Raw genomic sequence first — 26,129 nt, 5'->3', positions numbered from 1 at the left:
AACAGGGTTCAAAATATGGGGGCAACAGACAAACATGTCCTCCAAAATACCAGCAAAAAAAAAGGATCACAGAGACAACCAGTGACAGAAAAGTCGTTCCATATGTGGGAGAGACATATTCAGTCAGGAACTAGCTCTTCGAATCCAGTTTGTTTCTCTCAGTCTCTTTGCTTCTCTAATCGCAGTTTCCTTTCTCCTGCTCAAGCTGCTCCTCTATAGGCAGGACCTATAATTGAAAAAGCAGTAACGGCTGAATAGAGAGAACTTCTAATTGGAAGAGGTAGAGCAATTAGTCTAGCTGATCCTACTGCTGGCATACGGTGGAAATGGTTTTGATGAGAAAGTTGAAGACTCGAGAATAAAGAACTTTCTAACGGATTTAATATTGTTGACGCACAAATCATTGGCTGAATTATGGAACATAGGTTTAGTGGATGACAGTAATGACTAACTAGGAAAGCAGCAACACTGCTATATCCCTTCATGAAACATCAGACTATCATGGGGCTGGCAGTCATTCACAGCAAACAAAAACCTCAAATACTCAGAAGAGAGAATCCAGAAGCCCCAGTCGTAAATCCCTTCCTTCAGGAAAGTAAAAAAAAAGCATTCCTTCTGTGAAAATGCCCATAAGAATTAAGAATCTATCAGCCAGAGCATTTTTGAGAATATTTTCAGCTTTCGGTTTTAGTGAAAACTGTCCTACCTTGTGCATGATTCAAACAATTTAGCTGTACAAGACATTGGTTAGGCCACTTTTGGAAAACTGTGTGCAATTCTGGTCTCCCCACTACTCGAAGAATGTTGTGAAACTTGAAAGGATTCAGAAAAGATTTACAAGAATGTTGCCAGGGTTGGAGAGTTTGAGCTATAGGGAGAGGCTGGGGCTTTTTCTCTGGAGCATTGGAGGCTGAGGGGTGACCTTATAGAGGTTTATAAAATCAAGAGGAGCATGGATAGAATGAATAGACAAGATCTTTTCCCCGTGGTGGGGGATTCCAAAATTAGGGGGCATAGGTTTAAGGTGAGAGGGGAAAGATTAAAAATGGACTTCAGGGGCAACTTTTTCACGCAGAGGGTGGTGGGTGTATGGAATGAGCTGCCAGAGGAAGTGGTGAAGGCTCTCAATGGGTATATGAACAGGAAGGGTTTAGAGGGATACAGGCCAAAGGGGATTAGATTTATCTAGAATATGTGGTTGGCATGGACAAGTTGGACCGAAGGGTCTGTTTCCGTGCTGTACATCTCTATGACTATGTACTGTATTGTTAACTGTCATTTTTCTTTTTTTCGCATCCAATTTATATTAGCTTAAAGTTCCAGAACTTCCAGGAGTGAAGACTGTGTATTAGTTATTTGGCAAAAAAGGTTAGTTACAAGCTTATACAGATTGTTTTCTTCTGCCAACTTAAATGACATGATGTCTAAAAATTTAACACTTTCCTTATTTATACTGGCTTTAACTTTGTAATGAAGGGTAATGAATACTGAGGATATTGAGGAATTCTTCTAATAACGTTAGCTAGTTAAGTAACTCTACAAAATGGTACACTGTATATATACACACACACACACACACACTATAAAAAATGTATGCGTATAGTTATTTTAACTTGTGTGTTTCTGTGCCAAGGGATTTCAATCTAGGTCTCCTTAAAACATAGATTAACATGCGAGGAGATGCATCAGTTTCAGAAAAGAAAATCTCTGAAACGTGAAGTGCATTTGAATGAAGCCATTTGTTGTCTGATGATTAGCCTTGTTCTGCAGCATTAATTCATACGTATTCCTTGTGTTGTACAGTTGGATCTTTGGATATCTGTATCCTGGTGTGTTTGTCAACATTGACTTTAAACAGAATACTGAGACGGAAAGAAACTTGAAAATGGCATAACAAAACCAAAGAATATTGCAAAGAGGTTACCGTTACATGTGTGAAACTTATTCCCAGTAAGTAAACTTTATGCAACGTAGTCAGAATTTTCTTTTTGGGAATGGAGGAAACGGTCTCTAATTAATACAAGTTATTACATCAATGGCCAATAAAACCCTGTGGCCAGTTTAAGCAAAATGATTGGAGATCATCATCTGTTAGCTGATTATTGCAAACTCCACACTAATGCATTCTCCAGCTTCATAAGTCATATTTAAATATTCTTTTTGTTCCTACAAAACATTGACTCAAGGAAAAAATGATCCCACTCTTAAGTAATGTTTAAAATCCTCTGAATTAATCATGTTTTGTTATAGCAGACAGTGCTGGTATTGACTGTGTTGGTCATCGGAAGTAGTTGAGATTTAATGAACTCATACAATAGATTATCCCAGTTCAGTGGAATTGTACAGACATCAAAATAGAATTTTTTTTGATATCGTTTATCAATCACTTTTTCAATGCCAATGAACCAGTGAAGAAGTGAACTGATTCTAATTTGGTCAAGCAATGATGAGTTAATTTCAAAGCATATATTACAGAAGAAAAAAAAATCCTGAATATGAAGCACATTTCCTTGAAGCTTTTCATCTTGCAGTTTTGCATACCAATGCAAAGGGAAAACACCATTCATACTGTGACAGAGGAGAATGCTGATTGAATGGCAAGTACTCTGACTCTTCTCTTTACAAAGTAAGGAATGTGCACATTTATATATGTAGCTTCCAGTATGCACAGGTTTGCCACATTGCAGACCCAAATAACAATCTTAAAACAAGTTATCAGTGGGATTCTTTGCACACTCAGGAATATTGGGTGAATGCTGTCCAACTGCATAATCATACCCAATGTTGGATAGCGTTGCCTGTTTTACAAGCATAGGCTGGTTGGGTACGGTCAATATCTCGTTTGCTGCAGGTGGTCGAAGGGATACATTTGACATGATCTTCTAGCCTCAGGTCATATGGCCTACAAACCTACCATCACACTTTCACTGAAATTCATATAACAAATTACTCACTCGTGGGATAGAATGTCTTTAAGGTTTGACAACAGCAATCCATTAATGGAAAACACCACTTATTGATAATGCAGAAAAGCTGCATGAAGTAGCTAGCTTTAACTATTACTCAAAGAACTGAAATCTCACCCTTTATAGGAGATGGATTGGGCACCTTTCAGGACCAAATATGACAGCTTAGACCCGTTCACGAGTTTGTGTGATATACAGCAAGAAGTGATCCAATCATGGTAGCCATTATCCCATAGGATGACTCTGATGCAACCTATTACAGCATCAAGCTAACATGAGGAACAAAATAATTTAGGCCCTTTTGAAAAAGTTCCAGATAAGGCCAATCTACAGTGCACGAAACTTCAGGAACCCAAGTGCATGATTTGGCCAGTGAAAGCAGGCTTGTACCAGACAGTCATAAAAATGTTCCAGGTCAATTTTTCAATAATATGGACATCAAGGAAAAGAGAGCTCATTTTGACTACTCTACCTCAAAGGTGAATTTGAGCACAGAATACAGCCTATTAAAATGTTCAAGGAAACTCTTACGTGCCACTAAGAGTTTAAATGCAGTAAATAGATTACCTACATATCAGAGGGATAGGTTGGCATCATTCCATCGTACATCCTTTTGATGGAACCCAAAAACTGTTTGTGGAGATCACATTCCAGCCTGCAGTGGCAAAATTCAAAAGCACTGGGTGGAATTTTACCCTATTTGATGTGGCATGAGCAATGGTGATAAAGCTGACAAAATATGGCAAGATAGAAAAAAAAACAGAATCATGACAAAGTCTGTGTCTTTAATTTTCCCAAGTTTTACATGGCGACTTCAGAATTACACTATTGAGCTGCAACTACCTGATTACTCTATATTCATACGTCATGAATAGCCCATCATGATTTATTTATATTACATTTTTAATTCTCCACACCGTCCCCTAGAAAGTAAATGGTGTAAATTCACGGCATGCAGATCTGAGTAAGTAGAACAGATGGCTGCAGCTTGCTAATTGCTTGTCCTGGCTATCACCCAACTGTCATGAGAAAAACACCCCTGCGTACTCCACGGCCACGATCCTCGTCACCCCTTCATCCACACATTGCCAGTGACAAACTACGAGCCTCACCAGATCATCATGTCTGTTCTCCAATTAACTCTCTCATCCCTTCAGCTCTTTACTTTGCAGCTCAGGGACACATACAACTTGCATGTTTCTGCCAGGCTGCTTTCTGCACATGGACACACATGCATCCAATGCATCTGTACAGGTTCATGGCTCTTAGATTGCTTTCTTAGTGTTTATTCACTCGGCACTTATTGTCAGCATCTATGCACTCCACATTGCCTTTTAATGAACAGGGTCTTCAGTATTCAGCTACAGGTTCAGCCAAAGTCCATTAGGCTTTACACTGCTTTTTAGCAGAGGAAAAAGGTACATAGCTTGTCATAGTCGGGAGAATTGAACAGTCAAAATGTGAACATGTCGCTGTACACCACCGTGCGATATCAATGTCACTCCTGCAGCATATCCCAGCAATGTATGCCGCAAATACATTGCACGTGCTTTAAGCAAATGGCCATGTCTGAAGTCAGTTAGTCAGGGATACCACTACAATCAGTTAAGGACTCATTTGATTCCAATCCAGAGGGATGGCTACATTCAACATTGCAGGTCAAGTGCAAACCATCCAGGCACTACAGAGATCAGTCAGTTGCTGTGAATGCATCAGTCCAGAATTGAACCAGTTTTTCCTGCAATTAGTAAAAAGGAGGAACTGAGTATAACGCAATGGTGATGCAAAAACAGGAGGTGGTTAGATGTCTGCAGTAAGTTAGTAGCAAGCGTGGAAAACAGGAAGCAATAGTTTGGGAGAGTGAAGTGGTGAGAGCTGTTCAATGGATGTGATGAAACAGAGACTTGTAATCCATAAGCCTTGGTGAGATACATATGCAGTATGAGAGTAGTAGTAACAGCACTGAGTGCAATTTGAGGTAGCAGCGAGATAACAGCAGCACCTACCCTTGCAAAATGAACCTTCCTGAATTGCTGGACATCGCTTTTAACTAAGGACACAGCACCGACTTGGGCTGCTATCTGGGTCAAAGCTAACTTTGTCTGGTGCAACCCCCTGCAGTCAGCAAGCAAAGGACCGCACTCCTCTTTACTCAGCCAACCACCAGCACCTCAAAGTCTCTGCCCGTCTGCTAATGGCTGTGTCTGTGCATGCCTGTCCCCATCTGCCCGCGCGTGAGCACGAGACGGGAGGCGCGGAGCAAGGGGGGAGGGGACGCAGAGCGAGGGAATGGGGGAGGCGCAGAGCGAGGCGGAGCACGGCAGCAGAGAGGGTACGGATGATAGGCTGGGGGAGTGCGTGAGAGAAGGAGACTGAGGTGAGAGTGAATATTGAATGTGCGCACGTTTTAGTGTGCGTACGCGTGCTTGTGCCTGTGCATGCGTGTTGGGGGTTGAGGTGGGAAGAAGAATTGATTTGTCCTCTGTGAGGACAACCCACATAGAGGGGGTTGTTCCTGGTTTGTAATTTCTAAAGTGATGTTGAGTTCGTCTTGAAATATGGCATCAGTACATGAATGCCAGAGGATCCAGCAAAAATGAGCACTTCCATCTCTTCTGCCACTTCATTCAACAGGAAAGGTGCTGAAGAGCCTGGCTGCATAAATAAGTCAAGCGAAGAATCAAAAATTGTAGGAAAAACATTTCTGAGAGCCATGACACACCAAATGCCATGAATCTCAATTGACAAATCATTAAATGATGGGAAAACGCCACCCACATGGTCAATATTTAATGTGATTCTATGATTGAACACCATTTGCTAAATAATCTTGAGTGCATAAAGAATTATGCTGACAATCAATTTAAGAATGGCAGTTGAAACCAGACTAACCAAATCTTTAAAAAAAACTTCTCACTGTCTCCCATATTTTACCATCCACAACAGGACAAAACAGATGAGATGGAGTCTGTATGCCCAGTTAACCCCAAGCTGAACTTCAAATTATTGATGTTCATTGTCAAGGCTACCTAGTTCCAACTCTGCAAATTGTCCAACTCAATCTTATCCGACCACCTAACCACGAAATGCTTATCCGTGCTTCAACAGCCTACAATTGAATATTTCCAAAGACTTCTTTGCAAGTTTCCCAAGTTTTAACCTATGCAATCTCATGCTCATTTGAAATCCAAACACTCACATCCTGTTCTAGTTAGCTATCATTATGCGTATATAAAACTCCAGTGCCTCCTTTTCCTCCAATACACCAAATTCTAAATTCTCACTTTTGTTGTTAAGAAAAGGGATATCCCACACCACAGCCAACATAAACTGATATCCTAGTTTACACAAGGGATTCAGAAGTATGACACACAATATATTTGAGGTCTTGAGTATTCTCAAAAGGGATACAAATCATCCAGGCACTGCTTCAGACTTTGGACACAGCATTGCCACCTTCCTCCCTCTATGATATCACTGCTTTTCCATAGAGGTTCACAGGACATTGGGAAACTTTAAGAACTGCTGTAGAACTGGGAAAGCTAGACAGTGCTTGGATAGTGCACACTCAGATTTGTTTTTCTACATATTTTACAGAAGGATTCTGAAATGAGAACAGATCTTAATTAAGTTAATTTAACCTAATGGATGCCTCAGATCAAAGTCCATCAAAAACAGCAAGGAACATGCCGAGACAGATCTTGAATCCAGAAACAGGTATATATTGCACATTTTTTACTTTTGCTGAACCTGGTTCACAAGTGCCAAGATTTTGGGTCAGGACTACCATAGAAGATGAAATTTAATATTCTTGATCTGTGCCGTTTACCTCTAACTCCAGTGTCTGGTGCACTCGTTCCTTGTTACACCATTAAAGGACAAGGTTTCAGCTGTCACACTTCAGTCTTCCATTACCTACCATATGTTTCTCCTCTACACATAATGGAACATTTGCTAGATTACACCATTACACATAAGATTACAGAATTGCTACAATGCTATTTTGTTGCATGAGATGATGCTCAAGGTGTTGCATCATGCAGTATTAGGCATAAGACAAAAATTCAGGAAATTAGCATAAAATTCAGTAGCAAAATAAACACAGAAAACAGATTTCCCAATAAAGTACTTCAGATTATCTAAATCAGCTATTAAGTGAGCCACATCTTCTCCCCAAGCCATTTTGATTTGATCAAAATTATAGTGATCCAAATTCACAATGGTTCAGCAATTATTTAGAGTGTTTCAAGTGCACAACACAGCAGCGATCCCCGCGAAGGCTTTATCCAAGTGAGTTCAAAAACATTCTGCCTAAAGTGAGTGTGCCTCATTACAGAGGTCACATGAGTGCAGGAGACTGGTCGGGACAGTTTTCCATGATTGGATTTCAATCCAAACACTCCATGCAGTCACAAAGCCAAATAGGTGCTCTTGTGGTGCAGTGTTAGTACCCTACCTCTGGGCCAAGAAACCTGGGTTCAAGTCCCATCTGCTCCAGAGATGTGCCAATAACAACTATGAACAGGTTGATTAAAAATATCCAGTTACAGAACCAAGCAGTCACCTCTTTATTGGCTACATGGAATTCTTTAAGCAAGCAGATGATCATAAACTGTGAACATTGACATACTTGAAAGAAATTCTAATTTCATTTTCACATTTTGGAAAACTTCAAAACATTTTAATCGTCCGTGTGCACGTATCAAAGAAAGACGCGTCTGAAAACATTCTCAGTATGTATTTGTGTAGACAACATTTTTTTTTTTTTAAAAGATATGCAAGTCATGGTACAAATTATATTATGAAAACATGTTATCTGTTAAATAATACATGAGGAGTGATCAGGTTATTAATAATTTTTTGCTCCATATGGTTTTGCTCCATACAGCTTTAAAATGACAGTTTTGTCACTCCTGCTACTCAATACACAACCAAATGTGCCTAAAGTAACTTTTTCAAAAGTCAATTTGAACTTCCTTACAATAGAATTTCAATCATAACCAAATTCCATAATTTTCCAATAATTTAATAATTCTCCTTTTCTAGACTTGGAGTTCATACAATAAAATCACTCAAATTTCCATATTTATTAAAATATCATTATTTGCAAATTTCCATATTAAAAGAAATAACAGATACAACTAACACAAATCATTTTGGCTGACTGGCTCAGAATACTATGAATTGAAGGGTCTTTCCACGAGGAAAAGAACAGGGAAAATCACTATAGTCAAACTGAATGGCAGCTTTTCTTACTGTGGGCATTGTTAGAAAAAGATGTCTTAAAATTAAACATTAGTACTATTTAAGTAAGAAAAATTCCAAAGCTCAGATCTGCCATCCACGGCTAACTAAAAACACCAAGGATAATATCAAACTCGAAGAAAACAAGATATAATTTTGCAAAGATAGGTGGCAAGTGAGAAAATTGGACAGAACATGAAAAACAGCAAAAATCACTAAAAGATTGAGGAGGGAAATTTAGAAACGAGAGAAAGTTAGCCAAAAATATAAAAACAGATCGAAGTTTTTTTCAGATATTTAAAAAAGGGGTTAACAGATTAAACGCTGGTCCTATAGAAAACGAATCTAGGGAATTAACTATGGAAGAGAAAGAGATGGAAGATTAATTGAACAGATACTTTGTGTCAATCTTCACTAGAGATTACAAGTAGAATCCCAGAAAAAGGTGTAAATCAAGAATTCAAAGGGACAAAAAACTCAAGAAAATTACAGTTATCAGACAAGCAGTACTGAGTCAATTGTTGGGGAACTTAAGTTGACTAGTCGCCAGGTCCTGATGGATTTCATCCTGGTCCAAAAAGTAGCAGCCAGTGAAATAGTTGATGCGTTGGTTTTAATTTTCCATAACTCATTCAGTTTAGGGAAGGTTCCTTCCGATTGGCAAACAGCTAATGTAACTCCTTTACTCAAAAAGGGAGGCCAGTTAGCTTAACATTCATCATGGAGAAAATGTTGAAAGCTATTATTAAAGACATTATAGCAGGGTATTTGGATATGTTCACAGAAATCAGACAGAGCCAACATGGCTTTGTTAAAGGGAAATCATGTTTAACAAATCTATTGGAATTCATTGAAGAAGTAATTTATGCTATAAATAATGGAGAACCAATGGATGTATTGTATTTGGATTTTCAGACAGCACTTAATAAGGTGCCACTTTGAAGATTACTGCACAAATTAAAAGCTCATGGTATGGGGGTAACATATCAGCATAGATAGAAGATTGGCTTGCTAACAGGAACCAGACAGTAGGAATAAGTGAGTCTTTTTCAGGAATGTTGTCACAAAAGCCATGCACCACAATGGTCTATACTGGGGCCTCAACTCTTTACAATGTAATGTAAATGAGTTGGATGAAGGGATTAAGTATGGTAGCTTAATTTGCTCATAACACAAAGATAGGTAGGAAATTGAGTTGTGAAGAGGACATAAGACACCTGCAAAGGGATACAGACAGCCTAAGTGAGTGGTCAAAGATCTGACAAACAGAGTACATGGTGGGAGAGTATAAAATTGTCCATTTTGGCAGAAAGAATAAAAAGGAAGCATTTTTTTTCTAAATAGTTAAGGGTTGCAGGGCTGAGATGCAGAGAAATCTTGGTGCCCTAGTGCATGGGTCATAGAAGGATTAATATGCAGTTACAGCAAATAATCAGAAAAGCTAACAGAATGTCATGGTTAACTGCAAGGGGAAATAAATACAAGAGTAGGGATGTATGTTTCAGTTATACAGGGCAGGGGGAATACCACATTTGGATCACGTACTTATGAAAGGTTGTTAATGCATTGGAAGCAGTTCAGAGAAGCTTTACTAGACTAATATCTGGAATGAACGAATTGCCTTATGAGGAAAAACTGGATAGGCCAGGCCTCTGTCCTTTGCAGTTTTGAAGAGTGAAAGGTGACTTATTTGAAAGATCCTGAGGGCTCATGACTGGGAGGATGTTGAAAGGATGCTTTCTCTTGTGGGAGAGTCTAGATCTAGGAGTCAAAGTTTCAACATAAAGGATACCCATTTAAAACAGAGACAGAGACAATCTAACTTTTTTTAAATCTCAGAAGAGGAGTGTCTTCAGAATTCCCTTCCTTAAAAGGCATTGGATGTAGAATTGATAGATTTTTGATTACCAAGGGAATGAAACATTATCAGGGATATGCAGAAAGTAGATTGGAGGTTAAAATCAGATCAACCATGATTTTACTGAATGGAAAAGCAAACTTGAAAAGCCAAGTGACCTATTTTTGTTCCTTGTTCATATGTCTGTACCTTAATACGTCTGCCCATTCCTAACACCAACTCTTCTCTCACTCTCTGTCACACCTTACTTTCTGCCCCAGAGATAGTAATAATAGCCGATGCTGGAGTCAGAGATAACACAGTGTGGAGCTGGAGGAACACAGCACGCCAGGCAACATCGAGGAGCAGGAAAGCTGACGTTTCAGGTCGGGATCCTTCTTCAGAAATGGGGGATAGGGAGGGGGCTCTGAAATAAATAGAGAGAGGAGGTGATCAGTGAGTGCAGGTAGGTGGTGGTGGGGATTGGTCAGTGAGGTGGGAGGGGCAGATAGGTAGGAGAAGATGGATAGGTTGTGTCAGGTCAAGGAGGTGGGTATGAGAGAGAGGGTTGATCATGGGTTGAGCCAGGAATGGGGAGATTTTGAAGTTCGTAATCTCCCCAAAATTTCCCCACTCCTGGCCTCATCCCATGACCAACCCTCCCTCTCACCCCTACCTCCTTGACCTGTCTGTCTGTCTTCTCTCCCTGACCTATCCGCTCCTCCCACCTCACTGACCAATCTCCACCACTGCCTACCTGCACTCACCTATCACCATCTCACCTACCTTCCCCAGCCCCACTCGCCCCCTCCGTATTTATTTCAGAGGCCCCTTACCCCTCCCCCATTTCTGAAGAAGGGTCCCGACCCAAAACGTCAGCTCTCCTGCTCCGATTATTACTATCTGCCCCATTGATTTAACAAAGTTCAAACCTCATGGTGGAAATATTCAAGAATGGCCCCATGTGCTCTTTCAAAATGATAACTTTCTGAAAGTTCATAGTGATCAACATACAATCATCTATTTACTAAGAGTCCTATTCCAGAAGTAAGTTTGAACAATCCAGTTTATGAATCTCATCTACCACTAATGATGTATGTTCACTCAGATATACAGAGAATCGTACAGCACAAATACAGGCTATTGGGCCCAACCAGTCCATATGACACATTTTCCGCCTTTCATTTAGTCCTATCAACATTACCATTCTTTTCTCCATCATTTGGTTATCTAGCTTGCTTTGAAATGCACCAAAACTTAGTCACCTTAACCACTACCACGGTTTACAGACCCATACACATTGAATACAACTTCTTCTGAATTTCCTATTAGATTTAATAGGATCATAGAATCCCCACAGTGCAGAAAGAGACTTTTAAGCCATCAAATCTGCACCAACCCCCCAAAGTGCATCCCATCCAGACCCAGACACCACCCTAAGCCCCTGCATTTATTATGGCTAATACACCTAAACACCACAGGGCAATTTAGCATGGCCAATCCACCTAACTTGTACATCTCTGGACTGTGGGAGGAAACCAGAACACCTGGCAGAAACCCACGCCGACCCAGGAGAACATACAAACTCTATACCGATAATCAACTGAGGGTTAAATCAAACCCTTGTCTCTAGCAGCAGTGCTAACCACCATGCCAGTATGCTACCCTTATTACCTTGATTACCTTATATCTATGGCATGTTCAGGGCTCATGCGTAAGTGGAACATCTTCTCCACTTATACACTTGAAAGCCTTTTGTGGCCACAAAGGCCTCTCTCAGGTTACTGCTCAGTCCTCTCTTTTCTAGGGAAGACAGATCCCTCTCAGTTCTCGAATAAAACAGAGCAGAAACTTATGCGAGCGTTTTCATGAGTCTGAAGTGCAAAATCAACAATTTCAAGTATGTTCAAAAACAACTAGACATATGGTCTAAAATTGTCAGTTGTATTCTTTGCTTGTTAAGAAAGATAACAAAAAGCCATTTATCTTCCACACAGATCAACTCTCCTCAATCCTTTTTGAGAGTGCATCCCACACAAGGTCTATAACAAATGCTTAGATTGATACTATATTAAAAGGTGAACATCCTGCATTGCTATGTTAAAAGTAGTGCTATTTTAGAGTACAGAATTTATAAAATAACATTTCTACCATGGCTGTCATACAGTAAAAGAGCAATTCATTATATAGGTCATTTAGCCCATCAAGTCCAAGCTAGCTTTCGGTGGCGAAATACAGTCAGTCCCATTCCTCCACTTGGTCCTTAAAGCCCTGCAAGTATGTTCTTCAAGTGGTCATCCAATTTCCTTTTGAAAGCATTAATTCCACTGCACATATGTGCAGCCAATTCCAGTGCAAAAATGCCTCCTCATATTTCCCTGCATTCCTTGTTCAAAATCTTGCATCCCGCTTTTAGGAAGCATGAACTACATCTTAAAAACTTTTAATTAAAGAATACTGGAAGAATTTTTGGAAATTCCCAATAAACAAGAGTTGATCATTTCTTTACCATGGCAGCAACAATTGTGGGATCTCAATATTTCTGTCACCTCGCAAAGAATACCATGTGTACTATGTCCACTTTAACAGACAATATCAGTAAAAATAGTAAAAACCCCTAAATAAACATTGAGCATAAATACATTTTAGAGGTGAATACTTTGAGTGTTTTGTTGCCTTCATCTACTTTCACATTCAAATCATGGCTACACCCTTCAGAAGCAAATTCCATACCAATCTGAAAAGCCCTTTGTTAAAGTCCATTCAACTATCCCAAAGAAATGCTTATTTGTGCAACTGTCCACTATTATGGGAAATCATTTCCAATCAAATCGCAAAGAAGTAACATGACAAAATCTGGGCACTGTTATACTTATAGTCACTAAGAGTAATAGGAAGGCCAAAAAATTCAGAAAAACATCAAAACTTTGCTAAAAAGGTAAGATCTTAAAGTATGTTTGAGAATGTAAAACAATCTTGGGGTTCAGACTGCACGAACTGGTCAAACCTTAGCTTTGCGTTTTAGTATGTAAGATAAATCTACCTTTCTGAAATGGACAGTTCCTGACAGGTATTCAAGGTTACCTTTCGTACTTTATATGAAGCGATACAAAGAGTCACCTCCAACAGGATGATATTATGATCTATTCTCTGTAATATGAGCTGACGAGTAATCACAGGGTTCCTGTCAGTTGCATTCCATTTTATGGAACTAAGTAAATACTTTAAATACTTCTAAGCAAAATGAAAACTTTAGGTCAGATTTAAGGGAGTTATATTGTACACAAATTTTACACAGTTTTTGAAGAAAAAACACTGCCAAGATGGCGGCAGAATAGAACTCATGAGCCGGAGCTTGTCCACTTCTTTTTCTCCTCCTTCTCTCTTTTCACACTTTATCTTCTTTTTACCTCCTGTCCTTGGGCAGCATCAGCAATGTCCAGGTGAAACCAACGCAGACCCTGGCAACTCCTGGCCTCAGTGAAGCCCGGCGCAGTCTGGATTGGAAGGACTGTTATTCTAAACTTTTATTTCTCTACTTTTATAATTTACTGCTGGACTTTTTATTTCTTTATTTTTTTCTAATGTTTCTCCCCTAAGAATTTGTACTTAAGAATGTGTACCGAGTACCTTGGTACCTAAGATGCACCATAAGTGGTGACTTGTAAACTTTTCACAGTACTCCAGTACACGTGAGAATAAAGCTACTTCTGGTGATTCTCCTTCATAACCTGCACGGATTCTCCCCACGGTACTTTCTTACTCGTGTCTGGCTCTTTTGGTGGCAAGTCATAGAAGCTCAAGACCACCAACTCAAACAGTCAGAACAGACAATTTTCTTTTTTGTGTGATGTACTGCATAACCCACAATTCTGCAATTAATGAATTAATTTTAACACCTATTTAAAGCACTATCATGACTTTACACAATTATAAAGCAGGAAATTAATTCTATTTCCATGGAAGTACACAAGTTTACCATAACAGCCTGCGATTTCTTTGGCTGTCCTTTCAATAACCAAACTTATGCTACCACATCAAAAATGGTTGTCATTCTTGAGTCCATTTAACTAATCAAGTATTTCTGTTACATTGAGCTGAAAATCCTGCAGGACATTAAAATGTTCAAGGACATGCCGTCACAATGATTTTAAAATCCTATAGGCTATGAAATGTAGCTGACCTTAAAGAGTGTTTGTACTTATTTAACAAGCAAGTTTGGGTAGCGTAGTATTTACAAATTTAGCTTTATACATTTTCTAGGAGAATGTCAATTAACGAACATTTGAAACCCTCATGTTCAACAGTGCTGAAATCTATACTTGAACGTCTTCATGAGTCAGAAGTTCAAAATCAACTTCAAATACATTCAGTGAATTGTTCATTTGTCGTAATCTTGAAACAAAATCGATGTTTTTTTTAAAATTAATTCACAACTTCTGACCTAAAAATAATTTGGGAATAATAATTTTTTATGTGAACTATAATCATAGGAAAATGGGGTTTAAGAATTTCTCATTAGTGGACAAACTTGACAAGCGTGTTATATTGCACTACTTTAAAGCATGTTACTCAAATCAGTTTCAGTATCGATTTCTTGCAGTAAGAGAATATAAATCAATATTGTTACACAAACAAGTGACAGAAACTCTAGAACACAAATACTCTCTCTTTTTGGCACATCTACCGTACTGACTGCCCATATTAAACACAAAGATTTTTAATAAAAAAGTATGCTCAGAAACCCAGTCAATAAGCAACGCCCTAATTCCCCATCACCTCTTTTCCTTCAACTTCTGATCTCTCTAAGCACCCTCTCATATGATAATGTGCACTTATATAGCAACTGCAACATTACAAAACATCCCAAATACTTTACATAAGAAACAAACAAAGCCATATAAATTTAAAATTATAAATGCAGTCTGTCATGAACAAATGCTGTCGACTGCTTGTCAGACTTAACTCCCAGATTTGTTTCTGCATTGGAACTTGCTGTGATTAGTGAGCCTTTTCAATTTAGTACATTATTTAGAAAATCTGGGATCTGTGCGAACAGAACTAGCAACTGTGTATTTTTTTTAACCAGACTGAAGGACCATCATCAAAAGTGTATGTTGAATAGTTAACTCAATGTCAAATCATGCACAGGAATAAAGAGCAGGACAGAATGATGGGAGAAATGCAGAGGCATGAGACAGAGAAGCATAATTTTAAAAAATACTTTGATTTTAAATTACCAAATGATAATTAATGTCAGAAGAAATGAGACTAAACACTTGAGATTAATTTTCAATGAAATTTTAAGTGAAGTTGTTATTAAAAGTAATAAGTCTCATCACACTGTTAAAAGTTTAATTTTGCTGGACTGGACAAGCTCCAACCTTTTCTGGTGAACTTGGTGGACACTAATCACCTAAGTACTACAATATCACACACTTGGAATAATTCAATATTAAATTTCAATGTGAGGTATTTCGACGTTAAAATTTTTGGAGAAGCAGAGCAAGTCAGACTTCCTGATTTCCATGTTTAACTGTGGTTATGTGATTGCCAGACACTGCTGTCTGATTTACATTTAAATAGAAATGAATGCTGATTGCCTCTGAAATTTTTTTACACAAAACCTGCACCATTAAGACAGATGCCCACAAACCTGGTCACAACGAGGTAGATTTTAAGGAGAATCCTAAAAGAAGAAAATGTGGTAGATGGTTGAAAAGGTTAAAGGACGGATTCTGGAGCTTCACCTCCTGAAGGTACAACTGCCAAGGGTAAAGAAAATCAGAGAAGAATAGGCTAGAATTGGAGAACAGCAGAAACCTCAGACGCTGTAGTGTTGCAGGAGATTACAGGGATAGGGAGGGACAAGGCCTTGAGGGGTTTGATTTTAAAATCCTCATCTTTGTTTTTCAAGGCGTTTTCAGATTGAGAGCCAAATTTAGATTAGTGATCTCATATGGTGCTATTCTGAGGCAGTGTAACAATGTAATGGACATCAATAAATTAGCAGCCAATAGGAACCTAGAAAACAAAGACCCTGCCCAACAAATTGTATTCATTTACTGAGGTTCAAATCACAAAAATCAAATTTGATATGTAGAGTTGCTGATTCAAATATCTTGCAAACAAAGTAACCCATACAAACAAATTATAACAAAAGCTACACCAAACAAGTTCGATAACAGAACTGGGTAAGGAATTGGTGGGGAAAAAAAGCAGAAAAAAAAATACTCATGAAAATTACAACATAGATGTAGATGTCCTACAAGTTTGGATTCCTGTTGCTTCCAATTGGCTCCCAGTGAACTTAACATAGGAATGAAATGTAATTTTGGCAGATTTGTAGATAGCATTAAAATAAGGAGAGCAGTAGGAGTACAGGATGCAGCAAATAAATTGAAAATGATTTAAATTGGTTAATGCAGGTGGTATGGTGAAATTAAATTAAATCTAAAACTGACAACAGAATAGGAAATAATCAACAATTTGCACCACAGATTAAGAATGAAAAACGGAATAAGTGATCTAGAAAGAACATTTGCTTCTTCACTTTCAATACACGTGCTAAAACAATCAAGTTTTAGAACAGATTTAATAAAGTACATGCGTTCTAAGATAATACTGTGACTTCACAAGGCACTGGTCAAACCATTGTTGGAGCAAAGTACTCAATTCTAAGACTGAAAACATGTACACATGCATTAAAAAGATTAATTCTCTGTGGAAAAGGAAGGAGTTATGAAACATCAGAGCAACTGGAGTCTTATGGTTTAGAGAAAAGACAATTAGGGATGTGGGTGGACTCATTGATATTTAATGTTATACAATCATTGGTAGGTAAATCTAAAATATTGCATTATCAAAAAATCTAATCAGGCAGACCACATATTTCCTGTTGGTTCATCGATTCATTAAAAATCTAAAAGTTTTGACACTGCAGTATTCAAACATTTTTCTTTAATTGAGCATTCATATCTCAAATACATTTCACAGGATCCATTCCAAACTGATCACTTGTTCAGTGAAGAATAATCTGACTTTTATTAGTTTTAACATGCATTTGTTCCGTTCTAGCATTAATTTTCCATATTCATCTTTTCCCATTCTATTTTGTATTGTCGTTTAAGACAATATTCTCAAAATATTTCTTTTCAATGCTGCAAAGACTAGATTTCTGCAAATTTTCACCGAACAATTCAAATCTCTTGCCTGAAAATACACTACTGCATGAACTCTCTTTTGTAAGCCTAGAACTCACTCCCTAACAGCACTCTGCATGTACCTACACCAAGTGGATTGCAGTGGTTGATCCACCACCATTTTGAGGATAATTAAGGATGGGCCATGATTCTAGCATAGTCAATGACGCCCACATCTTGTGCATGAGGTTTTAAAAAGCAACCTGACAAAAAAGCTATCATAAGTCAGTTTTTGTCTGTCAGAACTGTGCTGATTAAACAGTTTAAGGACAGACTGGCTGGTGGATTTATCTGGTGATGGGTGTCTGACACATATGGATGCATGTGAAATGTGTGGAAAATAGAAGTGCACGATGCACATGTAGTTCATAGAAACATCATCATAGAATCCCTACAGTGTGGAAGCAGGCCATTCGGCCCATCAAGTCCACACTGACACTCCAAACAGCATCCCACCCCCTACCCTATCTCTGCATTTCCCACCTAGACACTATGGGCAATTTAGCATAGTCAACCCCTAACCTGCACCTCTTTGGACTGTGGGAGGAAACCGGAGCACCGAGAGAAACCCATGCAGACATGAGGAGAATGTGCAAACTCCACACAGAGAGTTGCCCAAGGCTGGAATTGAACCTGGTCACTGGTGCCGAGAGGCAGCAGTGCTAGCCACTGAGCCACCATGCCGCCTTGAAGTTGGTAATGATGCAGTGGTGAACAAAAAGAAAAGGCAAGAGGAATCCAATAACAACCATGGCTGCAGAGATTGTTTCCATGCACGATGGATGGAATCTGTTTGATAAGAGAGTTGAAAAGGAAGGATTGCACTAGATAAGAATTGATCAAGTGTGGCAAAATAGTGGGGACAATTATTTGATAACACTTAATATGAAAGCTATTCATTAGTGCTAAAGAGATTCACCAGAACTGAATGCAAAAATTAATTTATCAGACAGACTTCTTCAAAAAGAATACACCAGGATTAAGTCGAGACTAAAAATCTGAAACCTGTCTATACCTTCCAGAGCTCCTACAAAGTACATCTCAAATAGGCACACCAACACACAAATTTAGAATCAAGGAAGAAGCTGTTATAATGTCATTAAACTTGAATCTTAAACAAAGACTTGGTCATCAACAAGACTGGTAGGTAGGAAGTTTTATTTTAAGATAATAAATGCAGAAATTAAACAAGCAGATTTCAAGGAAATAAAAACAATGACTCCTTAAGTAACACTGGTTTTTTGACTCACAAGAAAACAGTTCTCAGATTTCCATATTCCATGTCTATGAACAAGTCATAATGCTAGAATCCAAATAAAAATCGTATTTATAGTCCTAAGTCTGTTTTTAAATGCAATAAGCTTTGTGTAGCATTTTCCAGAGAGAAGTTTGCATTCTGTCTGTAAGAATGACAAGAAATCCTGTAAGGCAATATTGCTACAATACAGACAGTATTTAACCGTAAACGTCTTTACTCTATTAGCACAGATTATTTATAACTTAATCTTAATTTGTGCCATACTGCTTTCATTTCATAGAATCATCATGGAATCATAGAATCCCTACAGTGTGGAAATAGGCCCTTCGGCCCAACAACTCCACACCAACCCTCTGAAGAGCATCCCAACCCGACCCATCCCCCTACCCTTTCCCATGGCTAAGGCACCTAATCTGCACATCCCTGAACACTGAGCAATTTAGCATGGCCAATCCACCGAGCCTGCACATCTTTGGACTGTGGGAGAAAACCAGGGCACCCAGCGGAAACTCACGCAACACCAGAGAATGTGCATACTCCACACAGACAGTCGCCCAAGGGTGGAATCGAACCCAGGTCCCTGGCACTTTGAAGCAGCAGTGCTAACCACTGAGCCACCGTGTCACCCTACTGACCTTTTGAACAGTGAATAAAGTGATGATAAGCTTACTTGATATCAGATTGGCGGAGACTCAAGTAGCATGTACCAAATGGAATGAATGGCCTGTGACTGTAACAAAAGCAGAAAATGCTAGAAACACTCTGCAGCTTAGGCAGCATCAGTGGAGACAGGAAGAGCATTAGGCTTGCTTTTGTGATGTACCATCTATGCCGTCAGAACTGCAATCTGATGCAGACTAATGGCCACTTCCTGTTCTGTGTCAGCTCTTCAATATAGTTATTAAATAATTAAGGTCCGTTGTGAAAATTTGTAGCTCAAGTTATGGATGCAGTTATTCGTTAGCTCACCGAGCCAATTGTTCTGTGGTGTGCAGACGTTTTGTCATCTTCCTAGGCAACATCATCAATGCGATCTCTAATCGAAGCACTGGTGTTCTGCTTCCTTCCGGATTTATATGATCCTCTGGTGTGATGGCCTTGTCGCTTCCGGTTCTGTTGTTTTAGCAGCGGTCTGTACACGGGACCTATTTCTATGTATTTGTTAATGGAGTCCTGTGTTGAGGACCAGGCTTCCAGAAATTCCCTTGCATGTCTGGTGTTTGCTTGTCCCAGTACGGTCACTTTGTCCCAGTCAAACTGATGGCCCTCATTGTCTGTGTATATTGAGACAAGTGAATATTGGTCGTGAGATAGTAGGAACTGCAGATGCTGGAGAATCCGAGACAACAAGGTGCAGGGCTGGATGAACACAGCAGGCCAAGCAGCATCATAGGAGCAGAGAGGCTGACGTTTCGGGCCTGTCTTTTTACTGGTGATCGTGTATCCTGGTCGTCAGTTTCCTCCCATTTGTCCAATATAATGTTTATTGCACTCGCTGCATAGTATTCCGTGTATCACGTTGGTCTTGTTTACTGTCAGTATGGGGTCTTTAGTCTTTGATAATACTTGGTGCAGTGTTGCTGTAGGTTTGTGGCAATCATGATCTTATGCAATCTTAGGAATCTGGTAGTATTTGGCTGATTGAAATGACCCATTATAATTCGAAGTCTTACGCAACTTTTCTAGTCTCCTCCGAGAATAAACTGCGCTTATGTTGAGCTACAGTTTGCAGCACACCCTGAGATATACCCTTCCCTCTTCCCCTACATTGGAAGTGTAATTAAAGTAGCTCCATTTCCCATAGAATCAATATATATATCATATTTCCTAGGTATTAAAGTTACAGCATCTCAGGTTCAGTATTGCAAATACAATCCCTCCCATCAGCACTACAATTATCATGAAGACATGACTGAGGGAGGGATAGGACTGCAGCTCAGTATTCCAGAATCTTAAAGCAAGATAAAGTTGGGGTAGGGTGGTGTCAAACAGGTGTTGGTACCACAGTATTGATCAAGGAGTCAATTACTGCAGTAAGGAAGGATGATATCATAGGAAGTTCCTCAAATGAGGTTGTATGGGTAGAATTAAAATCAAAAATGAGACCAACCACTTTTGCTGGGATGTGCTATAGACTGCAAAACATTTAGGGAAATATAGAAAGGCAAATCTCAGAAGCATAAAAATAACAGGGTAACAATAATAAGGATTTCTAATCTTAACTGAGATGGACAAAATGTGAAAGACTAAGGGGACAGAATTCTTCAAATGTGCCCAAGAGAGCTTTTTAAGCCAACACATAGAAAATCCTAAAAGAGAGGGGACAGTACTAGACCTATTTTAGGAAATGAAGCTGGGCAAGTGGTGAACGTGGCAGTGAAAGACAATTTTGGTGACAGAGACCATAACTCAGTAAGATTTAAGGTATTTATGTACAAAGACAAAGACGGACCAGAAATAAAATTTCTGAACTAAGGGGAGATCAATTTTAATAAGATAAAACAGGATCTGGCCAAAGTGGACTGGGAACAGCTACATGCCAGAAAATTAACCTTCACAACCAGCATGTTCCCATCATGCTAAGTCCAACAAGTCCAGAGAATGCCAGATATCAATAAATGTTCAAGATTGAATAACAGAAAAATAACGAAGCTTTTAGTGGATCTAAAAGCCTCACATTAGGCATACAGAAAGTGCAGGGAGTTGCTTAAAAAAGAAATTAGTTGAGCAAGCAGGGGACATGTAAAAACACTGGCATGTAACACTAAGGAAAATTCAAAGGCACCTAACAGAATAACCAGGGAACAAGTAGGGCCCATTGGGGACCAAAGTGGCAGTCTGTGCGTGAAGCCAGAAAACACAGCTAAGGATTTAAATGAACACAGAATTAGAGAGAGAAGGATGATATAGGATGGGGACACAGATATACTTGAAATTAGCAGTGAGCAGGGAATTATTTTAGTATGCTTGAAGGCAGATAAATCCTCATGCTGAGGAGATGTATCCAAGGCTATTGGAGGCAAGGGAGAAGATTTCAGGGGATCTGACATTAATTCCACAGAATGGATACCAGAGGAATGGAGGACAGCTAATGTGAAGCTGATATTCAAGGAGTGGGTAGGGATAAACCAAGAAGCTACAGGCCATCCGTAGTAGGGAAACTATTGTAAAAAATTCTGAGGACAGAATTAATCTTCAAACAAACTCGGAGAGGAAAGGATTAATAGAGGATAGTCAAAGTGACTTTGAAAGGAGGAGATCATGTCTAATGAATTTGAGCGGAGTTGACAGCCGTATAGACGAAGGTAGAGGAGTTGATGTGGTATACATGGATTTTTGTAAGGTTTCCAACATGGTCTCGCATGCCAGAATGGTTAAGCTCATGGGATCGAAAGAAATTTGGTAAATTGGATCCAAAACTGGCATGGGGCAGGAAGCAGAGGGTGATGGTCGAAGGGTGTTTGTGCGACTGGAAGACTGTGTCCACTGGCATACCACAGTGCTCTGTGCTGGGTCTCTTTCTGTTTGTTGTTTACTTTATTAATCTAGACACGAATGCAGGAGGTATGATCTGTAAGTGTGCAGACGACAAATCTTGGATAATATAGTCCAGCTGGTGAGATGAGCTAATCAGTGGCAAACTGAATTTATTCCTGTGATACATCCCGAGAGGCAAGAGAGTACATGTTAAATTGTCCAGCCCTAGGAAGTAGAGGATCAGAGGGATATTGGTGTGCATATACACAGATCCATGAAAACACTAGCACAGGTAGATACAGTTGTTAAAAGGATATGTGTTATGAGTTAAGGCACTGAAAACAAGAGCAAGGAGATTATGGTGGAGCTGTCTATAAAATTAGTTAGGTAACAGTTGGAGTATTGTGCACAATTCATGGCCACACTATGAGAAGGATATGATTGCACGAGAGAGGTGCAAAAAAGATTCACCAGGATGTTGCCGAGGCTATAGCAATTCAGTCAAGAAGGCAGACTAGACTGGTTGGGGTTGTTTACAACAGCAGAAAAGGCTGAGGAGGGAATGGAAATATGATTAAGGTATACAAAGATTTCAGAGGCATAGACATAGTAGATGAAAAAAATTTTCACCCCTTTATTAGGAAGGGTCAATAACCAGGGGGCACAGTTTTAAGCTAACAAGCAACAGGTTTAGAGAGAATGTGAGGAGAAAACAATTTATCCAGAGGGTTGTGGATAGCTGGAACTCACTCTTAAAAGGCAGCAGAGGCAGAAACCCTCATGATATTTAAGAACTAGTTACATAAAACGCTATAGCAGCCAAGCCTACAGGCCAAGTGCTGGAAAATGGGATTAGAATAGATGGATTTTTGATAACTCACACAGACATGAGTCGAAGGGCTTCTGCGCGTGCTGCAAACCTCTGACTCTACAGCAATTTTGCTGAGATTCAAGATGACACCCTGAAAAACAATCTACATAATTCTATGTACAAGAAACAACACCTTAGTATAAAGATAGCAACTATACTTCTGCAGAACACCAATTGTAATCTTTTTAGGTGCAGGTCAGCTATTTAAGTAGTACACAAATTGCTATGGTTTGGACTGGAATTAATATCTTAAAGGGAGTTGTGGCTCATTCCAACAATGTACATACAAGTAGTGAACTGTGAACAAACAATTCATTCTTAAAACACCTCAAGTTATTCAATGGCAAATTTTGAAATGGGTGTCAAAATCTGTTCAAAATTCAAACAAATACTTTCATGAAATGTTCACCAATATAAGAACAAAGTAAAGTACCTTGACATCTATGCTTTAAATATACCGTATTAGATAAATTGCCCCTTGCATAGGTGGACTGGCCATGCTAAATTACCCACTGTTCAGGGATGTCTAGGTTAGATGCATTAGCCATGGGGAATGCAGAGTTAGAGGGGTAGGGTAGGGGGATGCATCTAGATGGATGCTCTTCAGAGCGTCAGTGTTGGGCCGAATGGCCTGTTTCCATTCTGTAGGGATTATAAAAAAATAAATACAACGAGCTGCTCCTGTGCCACAGAAACACTTATTAACTCACAGGTACTTTACTGTGTATGTGACTCATACAATATGTTGTTGCTGCTAAGCATATTTAAACACTTTGACAGCTCATTCACACACCTCAGTAGAAATCTCACAAACAGATACACACTAATGAGGCTGATATGTCTCAAAATTCTTCTGAAAGTATTAGTCACAGCACAAAGTGTCAGCTTAAGTGTCACTCCCTCATAAATAAAAAGCCCTTCTGTGTCAATGCCATAGGTTATTGTGGTCAACAATGAAATGCAAATCGAGCTCATTAATGAATTAGGCAGTCTCAGACGTTACCTTTAATCTTATTTTAAATAACAATGATATTCTATAATTGCTGTAAACCCCCCTGGTTGGTTTCTCTAGTTTCAGGTGCTCTTTACAAAAACTATGCCATGTACCATACTGATATTACTAACATCGCTGAGGTTTACCCAAGAACTGTTTGCAGTTTTCTGTAGTATTTGCATATATAGTGTAAATTGCCAATGTATTTTTTCATAAATGTACTGTACAGAAAAGATATTGCATTCTGGTCAATTTTTAAAACATTTTCTAATCGTTTGATAATTACGTGAATTATTTTACTGCAACCATAGTTTGTAGGATAACGGTGGACACAATTGCCATAAAATATTTCGTATGTAATGATGCATAAGTTCAGTAGTTGAGTCTGCATAACCACAACCATTCTTTCATCAGTAAACCAAGATCTCTCTTTCATCAACGTGAAACACCAACTCTGTTTTGTTCTCAGCCTGATCTGCTGGGAAAATTTCCAGTATTTTCTCTTTTTAATTCGGATTTCTGGCATCCACGGTATTTCAGTTTTGATCTACGTTTTACTGTTTAGCACGTAATAATGGCCTTATCCGTTACAAAGGCACACCTCTGCAATTCCCTGGCTTTAAACTGAAAAGCAGAGGGATATAATTTAGGTACAAAAATGCGGTGTCTGTCCTACACGTGTTGTGTCTTGTCCATACTCCAACTAATCACACAGTAAAAGCCAATTCATTTCCTATACAAAGAAAACTTTACTCCACTTTAAATCACTTAGCAATCTATACAATCCAATGTGCCCCTCAATTCTGTCAGAATTTCCTTTTCCCAGGTAACATTATTTTGATTTCAGTGTATACGCTTATAATAGGAATATTTATGGGCAGTATTGTTCAAGATAATACTATACCTCAGGTTAAGATGGTCAATAGGCTGTTGTATTATAGTATTCATTGGCATCAAATATACCTTTAACCCAATGTCGAAGAGGAATAGTAGTGCTTAATGCATATTGTATTTTTACTGCAGTGGAATTTAACACCGTGGATTAAATTGTTTTTGGAGTGAGCAAAGCATTATGCAGTTTTGTTTTCATTGTAACACATAATAACCCAGGGCTGATTGGAACATTTCCATTCGTAATATATTACTTGTTGCACAGTCGTCTGCTTCACGTTTACAGCAGAACTATCACTGTGACAAGCTCAACCTAAACTGCACGTAGTAGTTGTCAAAAAAAAAACACATACCGCTGCAAAAAAAAGTGAAGGGGGAGGGAGGAAACACCGTCCCTACAACAAAAATCACTGTACAGGAAACTTTGCCGTTTTCAAATGCATCTGCCTCAAATACCAAATTTACCTCCCCCCCACCCCACCGTGACACTTTCCAACAGCATATTCAATGTGAAAAAAGGCACCTTGAAAAAGATTTACATTCTCACCCTGCAAGAGCAGACACTCCAAACAAAGCCAAAATAATTTCCTTCCATTTATTATGTCATTCTTTTAGTGGCCTCGACAGGGAAGCATCTTCCACTAGTGTGAAACTCCTACCCTTCCAGCGCCATATTACGGACGCATCTCTTCCAAATCGTGCGTTTTTAAAAAAAACGAGTGTGTATATATTATATAATATATATATACATATATACTTATTTATAAAATATAGTAGATGAAGAAAAGGAAACGGAAAAGAAGGAAATGGTGTTTGGTCTTTCTTCTGGCCCCCGCCCCTTCTCCCGCTGGTACCTTGTCGGTCGGTCGGTCGGCCAGGCGGCCGATCGGTCGGTCCCGGTATCCGTTACGCCGGTAGTGGTGATGTTGTGACGGTTTGCCGTTTTAATTCCCCCGCTGCCCCTGGCTCGCGCTCTCTCTCTCTCTCTCTCGCGCGCGCTCGCTCACTGTCAAACTCCACACTCCGCCATCTTCCACCGCCGCCACCGCACAACAACATCCCACCACGTGACCTACCCCTTTCCTCCCCCCGGAGCGGGCCAGCCAACCGCACGGCGGCCCAGCTCCAACCTAAAAATAGCCTCTTTAGATCAGCGCAGTATGAATAATACAAGAGCATGTGGCTCAGTGAAGAACAGCAGATGCACTGTATGTATGAATGAGAGCGCTGGATAGCCAGAATGGATGCAACACCTTTATTCTTAACCTTTTTACTTTCAAATTTAAAAAAAAAATCTTTTCTCTGTCTCATTATGAAAAGTCTATACATTCATTGATGTCAACCTTATCCCTACAAGGTCATTCCCAATAAAATTTAAGTTCATTCATT

The 26,129-nt window shown here is 39.2% G+C and overlaps 1 protein-coding gene across 6 annotated transcripts in view; it reads right to left on the bottom strand.

Moving 5' to 3' along the window:
* Nucleotides 1-25,794, bottom strand: part of hdac5 (histone deacetylase 5) — a 323,514-nt gene extending 297,720 nt beyond the window's left edge. For 5 of the 6 annotated variants that reach the window (XM_048614511.1, XM_048614514.1, XM_048614513.1 and 2 more), the window contains exon 1: nt 25,595-25,794. The gene's annotated coding sequence lies outside the window, so the exon portion shown is untranslated. Of the gene's footprint in view, nt 1-10,257; nt 10,475-25,594 lie in introns of all 6 variants that reach the window. The other variant, XM_048614512.1, reaches the window with a different exon arrangement.
* Nucleotides 25,795-26,129: the final 335 nt, after the last annotated feature.

Source organism: Rhincodon typus, chromosome 30 (genome assembly GCF_021869965.1).
Source record: "Rhincodon typus isolate 14 chromosome 30, sRhiTyp1.1, whole genome shotgun sequence".
NCBI lineage: Eukaryota > Metazoa > Chordata > Chondrichthyes > Orectolobiformes > Rhincodontidae > Rhincodon > Rhincodon typus.
The sequence above is the reverse complement of the archived record's forward strand: the minus strand, read 5'-3'. Positions and strand labels throughout refer to the sequence as shown.